This window comes from Oncorhynchus kisutch, linkage group LG14 (genome assembly GCF_002021735.2).
Source record: "Oncorhynchus kisutch isolate 150728-3 linkage group LG14, Okis_V2, whole genome shotgun sequence".
Lineage (NCBI taxonomy): Eukaryota > Metazoa > Chordata > Actinopteri > Salmoniformes > Salmonidae > Oncorhynchus > Oncorhynchus kisutch.
This window is the reverse complement of record NC_034187.2, coordinates 27,304,377-27,320,633: the sequence shown is the minus strand read 5'-3', so window position 1 is coordinate 27,320,633 and position 16,257 is coordinate 27,304,377. Positions and strand designations below refer to the sequence as shown.

At 41.1% G+C, this 16,257-nt stretch overlaps 1 protein-coding gene across 2 annotated transcripts in view; it reads right to left on the bottom strand.

The window, feature by feature from the left end:
* The window catches only part of tmem63c (transmembrane protein 63C), a 54,371-nt gene that overhangs the window by 35,733 nt on the left and 2,381 nt on the right, over positions 1 to 16,257 (bottom strand). The gene's annotated exons all lie outside the window — the stretch shown is intronic.

The window sequence follows — 16,257 nt, the reverse complement described above, 5'->3', positions numbered from 1 at the left end:
AAATCAGACCCAACATAGCTCTCTGAGGAGATGTTTCTTTCTATTCTACCCACCAAGCACATGCCGTTCTGAGAACCATATGTTTCTTGGAGCTTGGTGAAAGCATGTTTGTTTTACGGTAATTTTGCATACAACCTTCCCACAACTTTCTGGGAATGGTGCAGAATAGTTACGTGGCTTTTGGAACATTCTCAGCACATTTAAGGAACGTTTCCTACAGGTTTCCTCATGGTTCTACTAGTAATGTTCTTAAATTGTTCAGAGAACCTTAGGAAAAATGTCCATAAAAAAAAAAGTTTAAAACTTTCAGAGAACGTTTTTTAAAAACATATACAGTCCGTTCTCAGTATCAACAAAAAACTCTGACTATCCTCCATCTTGTTAATTGTGTTCAGGTGTGTCGGCCAAGCCCACTAATTGGCCACACCTGATCTTAATGGGTGCTTGCTTCCTTTGAAATGGGGTCTTTTTCAATAGACTAAAATTAACAGCTTTGTAGGAGTATAAAAAACATAGCATGCTAGCTCAATCCTGGTGGCGCAGTGAACTAATTACATGGATAGAGAACAGAAGCTCAGGCTCGAATCTCACTGACAATAAATGTGTTTGCATGATTAATGCCTAAGCAAATTAATTTCCATGTATCCTATCTGTGAATGGAGTTCAAAACAGAGCTAGCAGTGTTATTAAAAGTATGATTGAAACATGTTATCAGAACGTTATTTAATTACCTTCAAATAAGCTATAATTTCCATTCTCAGAACGTTAATAAAATCGCCCAGGAAAACATAGGGAACCATTGTAAAACATTCTTAGAACCTCCCAGCAACCTATAAATGAAGGTCCCCAGAACAGGCAAAATGTTCACTTCCATTCTTGGAATGTTTTAAAAAAGGAAACGTATGGCTTCCTTCCCAGGAACAATGGCAAACCAAAAACGTACATTCCCACAACTTCCAAGGAACCAAATGTGCTAGCTGGGTAGTGATTGAGTTTGCCCTCCTCACTGTCCCAGCATGCCATAGTACCTTCCTTATCTGTTAAATGAGGGTTCCCTTTCCATAAGGGTTATTAACACTTAACTATAGTACAGCCTTGCACAGTACAAACATAAGTTTACTGCAGAGTTTAAGCAAAAGCTCTCTACCAACAAGCAATACTGCAAAAGATACAGTAATGTGATAGAGGGTTATTATTATTATCCAACCGTGAACACTGCTGTTTGTGCAAACACAATGATGAAATAAAACTAAATGCCCCACCTATCAGCAACAAAAAGCACAATAGACTTGCATGACAACCTGACAATGACAATTCAATTCTGTCCCATTACTTTACCGTAGAATGGAAATCTCTATATCACAGTAGTTCTAGATAAAATGATAAGGATGGAGAGGGGAGGGTGAATATTTCATAAATGAACCATAACCAAGAAGCATTCACAAACAACAGCAATTACATCACTTAGTGAACAACAAGTGTGGCCAACAAAAGTAAACAGCTGTGCGCAGGGAGAGCTATACAATAGTGCCCTATCACACAGGGAAACAGTCAGACAATCTATTGAGATAGATACTCCCTCTTCAACTAATAAGAGCTTAACATAAAGTAGTTCTGACAGACCTCCATCTGCTCAGAGTTGTCCGTCCATCAGTCTCTCCATCAGAGGGCAGAGGTGGGTCCTGCTCTTGATGTAAAGTGGGACTTTTCTATTGAACAAAAACTCAACACTACAGGGCAGGATGCTGTGGGCTACCCACTCTGTCGGGTCATGAGGCACTACAACCAGTGCCAACGTTGCAGCAATGTGACTCAACTGAATACTGTACGCTCTCACTCGCTCACACACACACACACACACACAATTCCCACCTCTAAAAAAGCAGCCTGGTTTAAATAAGAGGCAATCAAATTAAATCTATAAACACTAATGTTTCTCATCCTCTTAAAAGTCCTTCTGATTCTATTGACTGCTGTGGGAAAATTAGAACCTTGAACTGCCTTTTCCCCATGAGTGGCAGGCAGACATTACCAGGAGCAGAGGGTGTCAACTGTGGTTGAAAAGAGCAAATTGTAGTTCAAGCCAGTTAATCTGCTCAACGCACCAGAAAAACAGCTGAGGTGGATGTGTGTGTGCACCTGACTGAGGATTTGCTGCCCTGAAAAATACATCATACAAACAAACTCTGAAAAAAGGTAAATCTGTAACACTAAACCTGAAATGTAAACAGTTCAATGGATCTGCCTTGGCCCATTACTCACAACCAATTCAGTTCAGTAAAATAATTATTTGAAATTACATTTCTGGCTAAGGTGGTTACTACACAATCCATTATCTGCATCTCTGACCAACAGCCGTGCCATCCCAGTTAGAGTACCCCTTCAATTAGAGGGTCAAATGAAGGTCATTGTGAAACACAATCAAGCCAGCAAACAGAACATTGTGTTACACAGGCCAATTGAGGAAGGCCTAGTCCATGTTTTTACTAGGCTTGGGCGATATACAATTTACCCAGGTAATTATTCTTTTTTGGATAAACATACATATAGATACCAAAACCACAAAAAAAAAACACAACAGTCCATGAACACACAGTAGCCTCCCCTTTCAATACAGAGTACATATCAAAATCAAAACATGATTATGTCTGTTGGCAAATGTCACACTCCTCAAGATGATCAATGTAAGGTTTCCAGAGTTTATTAAAAAAAACTGAATCTAATGTAACTACATAGTTCAGCCCTCCAGTTTGTTATTTATGGTGAGTATGATGCTTTACAATTGATATCTATAAAAACTATTTGCAGTAATTATACCCAAGTTACAAATGTATTTGATATTGGTCACCAATATTTACATATTTCCAAACAGACATAATTGTGGAGATAGATGGATGGAAATTCCTAGACACAATATGATAGCACAGACATGATCTCAAAATGATGTCAGTTTGTCACAAGACCAATATAACAACTATGTCAAAGATTTAACTGAGTTACAGTTCATAGAAGGAACAGTCAATTAAAATAAATGAGGCCCTAATGTATGGATTTCACATGACTGGGAATACGGTATACATCTGTTTTTCACAGATACCTTAAAAGAAGTGTAGGGGAGTGGATCAGAAAACCAGTCAGTATCTGGTGTGCCCACCATTTGCCTCGTGCAGCGTGACACATCACCTTTGCATAGGGTTGATCAGGCTGTTATTGTGGCATGTTGCCACACTCCTCTTAAATTTCTGTGGATATTGCCGGGAACTGGAACACACAGTCATACACATTGATCCAGAGCATCCCAAACATGTTCAATGGGTCACGTGCCTGGTGAGCATGCAGGCCATGGAAGAACTGGGACATTTTCAGCTTCCAGGAATTGTGTACAGATCCTTGAGACACGGTCCATGCATTATCGTGCTGAAACATGAGGTGATGGCAGCGAATGAATGGCAGAACAATTGGCCTCAGGATTTCGTCATGGTATCTGTGTGCATTCAAATAGCCATTGACATAATGCAATTGTGTTCGTTGTCCGGAGCCCATACTATAACCCCACCGCCATGGGGCACTTTGTTCACACGTTGACATCAACAAATTGCGAGACCACACAATGCCATACACACAGTCTGCCAACTGTATGGTACAATTGAAACCAGGATTAGCATGCCAGTGGCCATCAAAGTTGAGCATTTGCCCACTGAAGCCAGTTACGACGCCAAACTGCAGTCAGGTCAAGATCCTGGTGAGGACGATCAGCACACAAATGGGTTTCCCTGAGACAGTGACAGTTTGTGCAAAAATTATTTGGTTGTGCAAACCCACACTTTATTCAGCTGTCCAGGTACTGGTCTCAGACGATGCAGCCGGTGAAGAAGCCGGATGTGGAGGTCCTGGGCTGGCGTGGCTACATGTGGTCTGCGTTTGTGAGGCCGTTTGGATGTTCTGTCAAATTCTCAAAAACGACGTTGAATACGGCTTATGGTAATTAACATTAACAATTATCTGGCAATAGCACTGAGACATCTGTGGCATTGTCTATTGTGACAAAGCTGCACATTTTAGAGTGGTCTTTGTCCCCAGCACAAGGTGCACCCATGTAATGATCATGTTTAAACAGCTTCTTGATATGCCACAACTGTCAGGTGGATGGATTATCTTGGGAAAGGAGAAATTGTCACTAACAGGGATGTACAGTAAACAAATTTGTGCACTAAATGAGAAACACGCCTTTTGAGCACACGGAACATTTCTGGGATCTTTTCGGCTCATGAAACCAAGACTTTACATGTTGTGCTTATATTTTGTTAAGTATAATAGGGTTCATTTTTTTCAGAGATATTACATTTATGGGTGCATTACATGCATTGTGGCAGGAGTGTAGTAATTTAATTTATATGTTGCAATAATTTATATGTTTTAAGGTTGTAGTAACACACATTTTTCACATATCAGTGACCAATAGTTCATCAATTTCTTGAGATTTGTTTCCCCATTTGTTGCTTTGTGTCAGACCCTAGTAAAACTACCTGTCACCATTGGCATCGGCTAATGGGGATCCTAATCAATCAAATCCCCCCCCCCCCATCAACACACACACACCATAATGACAAAGCAAAAACAAGTTTAGACATTTTTGCAAATGTATTAAAAATAAACTGAAATATTGCAGTTACATAAGTATTCAGTACTTTGTTGAAGCACCTTTGGCAGCGATTACAGCAGAGTCTTTTTGGGTATGACGCTACAAGCTTGGCACACCTGTACTCAGTGGTGGAAAAAGTATACAATTGTCATACTTGAGTAAAAGATACCTTAATAGAAAATGACAAGTAAAAATGAAAGTTACCCAGTAAAATACTACTTGAGCAGAAGTCTAAGTATTTGGTTTAAAATATTCTTAAGTATCAAAAGTAAAAGAGTAAATCATTTCAAATTCCTTACATAAATTAAACCAGATGGCACCATTTTCTTGTTTTTTAGCCAGGGGAACACTGCAACACTCAGATATAATTTACCAATGTAGCATGTGTGTTTAGTGATTCTGCCAGACCAGAGGCCGTAGGGATGTTCTCTTGATAAGTGTATGAATTGGGCCAATTCCCTATCCTGTTAATAATTCTAAATGTAAAGAGTACTTTTGGGTGTCAGGGAAAATGTATGGAGTAAAAAGTACATTATTTTCTTTAGGAATATAGGGAAGTAAAAGTTGTCAAAAATATAAAAGTACAGATAAATAAAAAATACTTTAAAATACTAAAGTAGTTTAAGTACTTTACACCACTGCCTGTATTTGGAGAGTTTCTCCCATTCTTTTCTGCAGACCCTCTCGTTCTGTCAGGTTGAAGTCCGGGCTCTGGTTGGGCCACTCAAAGTCATTCTGAGATTTGTCCAAAAGCCACTCCTGCGCTGTCTTGGCTGTGTGCGTAGGGTCATTGTCCTGTTGGAAGGTGAACTTTCGCCCCAGTCGGAGATCCTGAGTGATCTGGAGCAGGTTTTCGTCAAGGATCTCTCTGTACTTTGCCCCGTTCATCTTTTCCTCGAACCTGACTAGTCTCTCAGTCCCTGCCGCTGAAAAGCATCCCCACAGCACGATGCTGCCACCACCATGCTTCATCGTAGGGATAGTGCCAGGTTTCCTCCAGACATTACGCTTGGCATTCAGGCGAAAGAGTTCAATCTTGATTTCATCGGTCCAGATAATCTGTTTTCTCATTGTTTGAGTCCTTTTAGCAAACTCCAAGCGGGCTGTCATGTCAATCGTACGCTTTCGATGCTGCCCGTTACCTTGCTAATTGTAACACTTTTCCCAGGCGTATATTTAGCCTATTTCTCATCATAAGAAATCAGTGATATTTGATCCCAGGCATCTATTAGAAAGTTGTGTGAGATGTGGCCTCCTACGTCTCCCTTCACATAGAAACTAGTCTCTATGAACCACTATCGAACGAACCAAGGCCATTGCACCCCTATAGGAGTTTTCTGCCCCGCTGCGTACAAGTGTTCGCTGCTGGTTCTTTTGTCAAAAATGCATAGCAGCATTCCCTCCGAATGCAGTAGTCTTCATTACCATTCTACACTCATCCTTCCAATGACCAACGGTCCCACATCTAAAACAGGGATCTGTCGCCATACGCTTTGATGATTTTTCGCTACTTTTCCCTCCCTGTTTCTGTGTATTACCTTGGCCATTGAAACCACTGTTAGTGACTTTCACTGTGGCCGTGTTTACGCCTCGCACGACCGCGAATTGAGCGGCGTTCGATGCCACTCTCAAAGCGTCCTGCTCCATTTCATCCACAACCCCCGCAATTGCCATTTTGATAACAGGTTTCAAACCTGCAGTCAAAGCAGATGTACACATTCTATCAATGTACTCACGTACCCAGTCTTCTTGCAGCGGAGTACATCTCATAATTTTGGGTTTATCGGTTTGTCTTTTTTGTTGATAGAATGCTGACATCAAAACGCTGGTGTATTGAGCGTTGATTCTTATTTCATGTCATTGTGCCAAGTCACATCTCTGTATTCTCTATTAGATTGGAATTTCCGTCAGCAGGGAAATGCTGACCAATTTTCTAATTTTCCCCATATTAGAGCCGATTTGGTAGAATGCTTGTGCGGCCCTATAGCTTTTAGTAAAAACTGTTATTCCTCTAGCCCCTCTTTACTCCGAAGCCTCTCCCGACAATGTCCAGAGTATTTAGATACCCCCAATCCCTAATACACGCCTTCTATTAACTATTTTCTAAGGTAGCGATACCCACTTCCCCAGAGTAGTTATGGTACAGTATGTGCCTATTAAAATTGGCCACGGCACTTGATACCTTGTATTAGAACCAAAAGTATAGCGTCTGCAAATGTATTACTGGAGAATATGGGTGACCTAATGTCTCATTCCAGTGTTCAGCCTCAAATATCACTGTTGTTGATAACACACATTACCAAAATTATTCACAGTTGTCTTGATTATTCACAGTTGTCTTGAATCAACCTCTCTCCTTATTGCTACTGCTAATACACACAAATCATGATCACACGTTTGAATATCTTCTTGCTTAAAAATAAAAAATGAATGTGGCTTCCCTCCAGAACTTATAGGCAACCTCATCACCATCCACATTCCCCCCGGTTGTCCTTCTCCATGGACTACTTATTTACAACCTACCGTACACAAGCATAACAATCCACACACACACACTCTCAAAGGCCTCGCGGCAACCGCGGCTGGGCTTTCACCGCCTCTTTACGGGTTTATTAGGGAACCAACCCCCTAGGACGTACCATCTGCAGGTACCAGCCTGCTCCGGCTTACCTTTCGGAACTTACGTTATACCATAAAACTACAACCGGTCGTAATACAATGGAACTACTGAATAAGTTCAGGCTTTCTAGGTCCATATCCTAGAATTGGTTCAGCCTACGATGCTCATCTCCCCAAGATGTCAGAATGAGTGATAAACAAGGTAGGCACAGTTACGACATCTGTTTGGTTCCGGCTCCTTTTTCACTGATTCGGAATCCCTAGTTCGACTGTAAATCGTGGTGAACCCTGCTCGCAGCGCCAACTGTTAGGTTCTAAATAAAGAGTAAAAACTCACGGACGACCAGTAAAGCTCAAACCAAGTTTATTCACCCAAATGGTCAGACAGATGAACAGACCAAGACATCTTCACACAATCACTAGTATTTAAACGTTCCTCCTCCGCGGAGTCTCCTCCTTACACATCTGAACAGCCAATACACCTCTGTTGCTAGACAAAACTTTCGTGATATCTGTTCTACCTCACTTCATCTGACCTGACTTCTGCCCCAAATATCTACACTTAAAGCACATCTTGATTGTCTCCTTTCAAATCCATTGTGGTGGAGTACAGAGCCAAAATGATGCACATTGTGTCACAGTTTATTTATTAATTTGAATCAGTATGTGTAATCCCCCGAAAGTAGAGAGGTCTGGGTCAGTGCATGTTCAGCTCCCATACCCAACCACTACAGAGTAAGTGTCAGTACTGTGTCCATGCTATGTGCAGTCGGCTCTCGACCTGCGCCTCTCGAGTCCGTACGGGAGTTGCAGCGATGAGACAATTGGATACCATGAAAAAGGGGTGATTATTTTTTTTTTTACAAAAAAATTACGTTGAATTGACATGACATTTTCATACCTGCAAATACGATGATAAATTCATGCAATGCTTGAAACTATAAAGGAGATCTTTCCACCCCTACCTGTCTGCAAACCCACAACCTTCTGACCCGCACTCCCGGTAATACCTATACCCCGGTATGGTACAGAAACGGTATGAACATCTGGATACTGTCAAACACTAGTTATTACAGCAGTACCCTGATTGAGTCACCAATTTTCAGTTAGGCTGGGTTGTAATCACAGCTGGTTTTGTGATCAAAGCTGCTGCTAGCGCATGAGAGGAACACGCTGTAGTCCCGAATTTGATTTACAAGGAATAGACAGCGATGTTCAAGCATGTTCACACAAAGCAGCCAACGATTCTGAGGTTATAGAGATTCTCAATATTCATTATATCTAATAAGTAGGGTACTGACATACAGTTATGAAAGGCATGTCTCATTTCAAGAGAAATACTAAGATTTTCTTCCTAGAAAAGACGTTTGGGATACAGTTTGTTCTTCCTAATAATTAACATGGTTTTACATTTTTTTTTTTTACCTTTATTTTACTAGGCAAGTCAGTTAACAAATTCTTATTTTCAATGACGGCCTAGGAAGTGGGTTAACTGCCTGTTCAGGGGCAGAACGACAGATTTGTACCTTGTCAGCTCGGGGATTTGAACTTGCAACCTTTCGGTTACTAGTCCAATGCTCTAACCACTAGGCTACTCTGCCACATGACAGTGAAACCATGGAAAAGGTTGCTAAGGGTCAGCCCATGGGTAACAACAGTGCTGAAACATTTCTGGAGGGAGATATAGGGGGCAGATCAAAGACATACTGCACCCAAAGAATAAAGACATCACCTGACTCCATACAATATGATGTATCTGACATTGCCTACTGTATTAAATACAAAGACAAATAAAGAGACAAGGATTCCTACCTGCTTCAGTGAGCAGATGACACCAGGGGAAGACAGTCCTGCCATGGCACAGAAATTAACCATAAATCAAGTGTGAACTCAAATTGACTCAACTGCCATTGTCACCTCGACAACTGTCTGCCAGTCACTCACTCACTCTGGGATAAAGGACCGTCTCTAAAGGATGACTGGCAATTACCATAAATAAAACAATGAACCTGCTAGAGTTCCTGTGCTTGAATGCACCGACAGGAATCTGTTTGTTGTTTAACAAGCTCTCGCCCTGTCACTGTTTGTTTGTGTTGGAAGAGTTGTTTCCCTTTCATGGAAAAGCCTACGGTTGGGAAAAGAGGGATGAATTCTCTATTATCAGCTTATTCTCCAAGTACCCAGAGCTTGCGGAATACAAATGAGCTTTTACATAACTCTCATACCTCATATTCTCATGGTGGAGGTGAAGTCAAAAAGAGGATGTCCTTGCTGCAAGAAATACATTAAACTGAATGAATAAAGGAGAAGGTTGAGGAGTCTAGAAGGACTGTTCAGCATTTGGTTACATAGCTAAAATTCTGATATTTTTTAAAATATATAATCAAATTCTGAGGCAATTTTTAGACTTCCTTCAAAATAGCCCCTCTTAAAAAGCCCCTCTCAATCCACTTTCCTAAAGCTTCTCCAGTCCATTGGACTATTAACCAGCCAGTGACATCCCACTGACATGAAAGCAGGGCACGCCATCAGACAAGGACACACCACTTTCACCCTCTCCACAGGCTACTGACGGGGTCTGAGGCCCCCTAATTGAAATGAAAGAGATTTTGAAGCCAACACCTGAAGACCACTGGGGTGATTTCTGGCGTCGCTCACTTGTCACAGGAAAGAGGAAAGCCCTGCAATAATCCTCCGTATAAGCACTGAGATGAGTGAAAACTGCTGTATCAAAACAACAGAGCTCTGATAACAGAAGGCTGTGAAATATCCATGAGCAGAGTCACACAGCTAGTGACGAAGTGTGAATCTATCCCTAATAGCTCCTATTATGTTTACAATATTTAGTCATACAATTGGATTTAAAGCCATAAGACTGCATCTCTCTGCTAATAGGTTCTATTAGAATAGGCTAAATACTAGTTTGTGTGTGTCAGGTTTACTTCAGTACCACAGTTTGTTTAGGCCTGAGCAATTCTGGTAGTCCACAGGCTACTGAGGAACCTCCATCTGTCTATAGAGACAGGGGGTTCTTAAAAGGAAAATTCCACCCAAAAACTATTAGTCCATTGTTGACATAGTCCCAAATTGTGTTGCTTGTCAGTATGGTTGCACATTGTGGGGAAAATTCAGAGGTGGAAACTTTCCGTGGGAATAGATGGGAATTAACAGAAATATATGCAAATTAATATTAATAACATTTAAATGTTTTTTTGCATTGGACACATTTACCATATATGGAGACAGAAACAAACATTTTACCGCATCATAAGTAGACATAATTGCAAATGATTAAATCCTTCCAATAGAAAAAAACTACTTAGTTACAAATTGAACTTTAAATGTGTTGACTCTTCACATGGGATGATTTCACTGAACAAAAGGGAATATTGAATGATCCCCAATGATCCATCGCATCTCCCAAAATGTTTTAAACATACATCTGTAAAATGATAATCAAAGCTTTAGTTTCTAGACGGTCTTCCTCTCGGGCTTCCATGTCTTCTCCCTGGACCTCCTCAATGTCCACCTCTTGAACATCAGACTGAGGCCTCATCTTCACGGTCACTTTCCAATCCTGTTGAGGATGGCTTCTTGTCAGGCTCAAAAAGCCTCAAATTTGCCCGGATGGCCACCAATTTTGAAACCCTTGTATTGGTCAGCCTGTTGCGTGCTTTGATGTGCGTGTTCCCAACAAGGACCATTTGCGCTCTGAGGCGGCTGATATTGGTGGGATTTGGATTATGATGGAGGAAACAGGGGAAAGAGCCTCAGATCCACAAAGTCCCTTCCACCAGGTGGCTGATGAGATATGTTGGCACGACTGCCATATTGCATCTCCATCCCAAAGCCCTTGCTTAGAAGTGTACTTCGCCAGACTGCCAAGAACCTTGCCTTCATCCAGGCCAAGGTGGCGAGACACGGTAGTGATGACACCATAGGCCTGGTTGAGCTCTGCACCAGACAGGATGCTCTTGCCAGCATACTTGGGGTCCAACATGTATGCTGCGGCGTGTATGGGCTTCAGGCAGAAGTCTTCACGCTTTTTGATGTATTTCAGAACTGCAGTTTCCTCTGCATGGAGCAACAGTGAAGTGGGCAGGGAAGTACAGATTTCTTCTCTTATATCTGCAAGCTGAGTCTGAACATCAGACAGGATGGCATTGTCTCCCTCAATCTGTGCAATGGCTACTGCTATAGGTTTCAGGCTGCTTACCACTCTCTCCCAAAATACATAATCCAGGAGGAGCCTCTTGATGGGGCTGTCCATATTGGCAGACTGTGATATGGTCATTTCTTGGAGAGACTCCTTCCCCTCCAGGACTGTCAAACATGACAACACCCCCCCCAACGGGTGTTGCTGGGCAGCTTCAATGTGGTGCTCTTATTCTTCTCACTTTGCTTGGTGAAGTAGATTGCTGATATAACTTGATGACCCTTCACATACCTAACCATTTCCTTGGCTCCCTTGTAGAGCGTATCCATTGTTTTCAGTGCCATGATGTCCTTGAGGAGCAGATTCAATGCATGAGCAGCACAGCCAATGGATGTGATGTGATGTGAGGGTAGGACTCCTCTACTTTAGACCAAGCAGCCTTCATGTTTTCAGCATTGTCTGTCACCAGTGCAAATACCTTCTGTGGTCCAAGGTCATTGATGACTGCCTTCAGCTCATCTGCAATGTAGAGACCGGTGTGTCTGTTGTTCCTTGTGTCTGTGCTCTTGTAGAATACTGGTTGAGGGGTGAAGATGATGTAGTTAATTATTCCTTGCCCACGAACATTCGACCACCCATTAGAGATGATTGCAATACAGTCCGCTTTCTCTATGATTTGCTTGACCTTCACTTGAAATCTGTATCCAGCAAATAAGTTGATAAAGCATGTCTGGTTGCTGGGCGAAGAACATTCAGAAATCTTTTCCAATACCCATTGCCTGTGAGCATCAGAAGTGAACCAGTTGCATACACAGCTTGAGTAAGACATTCATAAGCATTTCTCTGACTACGTTCCTCGATTGAGTCAAAACAACTTCTGATTCCAGGAGGACCATGAGCTGTTGCTATCGATAAGGTGTTTGATTCATCTTTTTGACCCCGAATAGAAGTAGAGGGACATTTGTCAGAGGTTGCTTGTTGTGAGCGCTGAGGGAACTATATGCACTTGGCCAGATGATTCTGTATCTTTGTTGCATTCTTCACATGTGATTTGGTACAGTATTCACAAATGTACACAGATTTTCCTTCTGCATTAGCTGCAGTGAAATGTCTCCACACATCAGATAGTGCCTGTGGCATTTTCCTGTAAAGATTAGAAAAAAAATAGTAAAAAACAAATATAATTCCATGTACAGATAAATAGTTTAGCAGTTAGATTAAAAAACTCATTTTGTAAGAAATGTTTTAAAATGAAATATGTATGAAACAGGTGAATTAACACTCAGTTAGCAGGCTCAAGCTAAAACCCAAATGGTATCAAAAACTAACAAGCAGAAATTGTTAACAAGTTAGAAATGATTTAAAAACACACTTTGCTCTAGGCTACTATTTACTAGTTAACAAATTAAATTGTTATATAAAATATATTCACCCCATGCAGTATTGTAATCCAAACTTACCAGAAAGCATGTAGTCCTTGGGTCAGACAGTGTAGTAGTGTGGGCTCAACAACGCTCATTTCTGTGCAAGATCTTGAGAATCAGCTGTTCATGTGATGGAAGAATGCACAGTACATGCAGAGGATTGCAATTCCATTGAATTGGGGATAGTTTAACTAAAATATGCCACAAGACCTAGAATTGCCTTGTGTATCCCACAACTTCAAAGTTATAAGCTAACTTTGATGAATTTAAGCAAAATTCCCAGGTTCAACTTCCCATGTGGAAAATGTCCAGAAATTTACCAGAAGGTTTCCGACCCTTTGCAACCCTATGTGTCAGTAATCAACTATGAGATATGTACCTTTCAAAATGCAGAAATCATCCCATATGATGCATTTTACATCATATAATGCAAAACGCAGTGTCATATGGGGAGGATTTCTGTATTTGGAAATCAAAATATGTCAGGACTACATCAACAATGGACAAATGAAATAAATACAAAAATATAGTTTTGGGGTGGAATTTTCCTTTAAGAGACCCAGGCTGGAGGAGGGGGACAGGACACAATCTGCTGCTCCCCACCTGTTCTAAAGCCGGGGTGGAGGGGGTCCTTCTCCTTCCCACAAACACAGCTGAGAGGACTGTTTTCTGGCCAAGGTAGCATCATCGCTCTCAGCCCCTTACTGAAGGCTGAGTGATCCATAACGTGCCTCGGGTGAGGACTGCGCACACACTCGCCTTGTTTAACAAACTGTACACCTGCTTCCTGTCTGCACTACACATGCTCAGTAGGCCCACTGAGGAGCACTGTCACTGTGTATATGCCTTGTTTGTAGAGTAGACTATGCCATTGATCATTGGTTCCAGTCTGGCAGTTTAAGTAGATCTTGTTTTGTAGCCTACAAATGAAGATCATTCATGCTACTATACAAACTAGAGGCTAATCATTTAAGCATCTAGGCAAACTGTAGAATAAGAAACAAGGGATCTACAACCACATCATAACACATTTGCCTTGAGAGAGAGATCGGTTCCAAGTCAGTAACTATGTTCCCATCCAGTTTATGCGAGCAAAGTCCAACCGTATGAAGAAAATATATCCCGACAGCTGTGATGGAAACTGGAAGTTTCGGTACAAATGTATAAATGCTGACAGATAATTTGTTCGCTCGACACGGTGGGATCTTTGTGTCATTAAAATGAATTATTTCAAGGAACGGTGGTGGAAACGCCTTTATGCGTAACTATTGATATAATAACCATCAAATCAAAGTAAACTTGAAGTCACTTGATGATATGGTGTGTGGTCCTCCTACAATTTGGGAAACTACAGTTTATTAGGCTACAGATGAAATAACAGGTTGGTGAAAGTGCACAGTGATCTTGATGCTCCTTTCCAATAAGTATCGAGGGTCTTATTCTGGTGACATGATAAATCGATGCTTGACTGCCGTTTGACAAATATTCTAGCTCTTATCCATAATAATCTCATCATGTAGACTAGCCTACCCGCACTGTATCTGTGAGCAGTTGGCTAGAGCACACATACCAAGACCAGAGTAGGCACATTTGCTATTTAACGCAACAGTTTGTGACAAAACTATCCGTAGAGTTCAACATGCAATGGGAACACACTGTATTTCAGATTGTTATTCAGTACATGACACTTTAAGCGAAAAAGTACATTTTGTGTGCACTACATCAGGCACAGCCTTTTATCCACCACAAATAATTATGGAAACATCTCTGGCATTGATTTTATGCAGATTTTAGAATATTTGCATGAAAATCTGTCATCAATTGGATGGAAACCTAGCTGGTGATGTCTAAATAAAATCTCCCAGACATCAACAGATTGATCTATCAAATTAAGAAAAATATTTTAAAAAGGGCAGTGGCATACAAACACAACCCACATGGAATTACTTATGAGAATAAAAAAAAACATTCATTACCCATGTATCAGGCAGAAGGATGAATGACATGGATGAAGCCAATTAGAGGCACTGAGTGCAACACGGTAAAACCCACAAATCACAGGCTTCTCCACGGGCTCCTGGGCTGTCAGACTGCACCTCTGTGAGTGGAGCAGAGTCCCACAGTTCAGTAACAGACCAGGCCCCAGTAAGAGGCCTCACCGAGTCTGAGGGGTCAGTCCGATACAAACAGCATAGCCCTGGGCAGTGGGGAGTCTTGGATGGGGAGTCATGGGACTTATGAGAGGGTAAGGTCAGTATCATTCCTAAGGAAGATGCAAGGTAGAGACATGACACTGTTGGTACATATCTATGGGGAAAAAATTAACTGATGTGAGGGGAAGCTGAGTAAAAATAGGGCATTTAGCAGAAAAACATATTGCTGGTTTGTAGGCTTATAATATAGTGTTGTTGCTCTCCTCTGTCAGTAATCATGCCAACTATGAGCTAGGTTGTGTGGGAAGGAGTCCCTGAGGACCCATGCCGAATGGCATGAAAATTCACAGCAGGTGTTCTACTGCAAAAAATGATCATAGAGGGCGACTAATCCAAACAAAGCAATAAGCACAGATATGGTAATAGGTATGCAGATATGGTAATAGGTATGCGCATACAGATATGGTAATAGGTATACGCATACAGATATGGTAATAGGTATGCAGATATGGTAATAGGTATGCGCATACAGATATGGTAATAGGTATACGCATACAGATATGGTAATAGGTATACGCATACAGATACGGTAATAGGTATACGCATACAGATACGGTAATAGGTATGCAGATATGGTAATAGGTATGCGCATACAGATATGGTAATAGGTATGCATATATGGTAATAGGTATGCGCATACAGATATGGTAATAGGTATGCATATATGGTAATAGGTATGTGCATACAGATATGGTAATCGGTATGCAGATATGGTAATAGGTATGCGCATACAGATATGGTAATAGGTATACGCATACAGATATGGTAATAGGTATACGCATACAGATATGGTAATAGGTATGCGCATACAGATATGGTAATAGGTATACGCATACAGATATGGTAATAGGTATACGCATACAGATACGGTAATAGGTATACGCATACACATACGGTAATAGGTATACGCATACACATACGGTAATAGGTATACGCATACACATACGGTAATAGGCATACACATACGGTAATAGGCATACACATACGGTAATAGGCATACACATACGGTAATAGGTATACACATACGGTAATAGGTATACACATACGGTAATAGGTATACACATACGGTAATAGGTATACACATACGGTAATAGGTATACACATACGGTAATAGGTATACACATACAGATATGTTAATAGGTATACCAAGAAGAGCACAGGAGAAAGTTTCAAAACGCATCCATATCAATAAGAAGCCAAAAC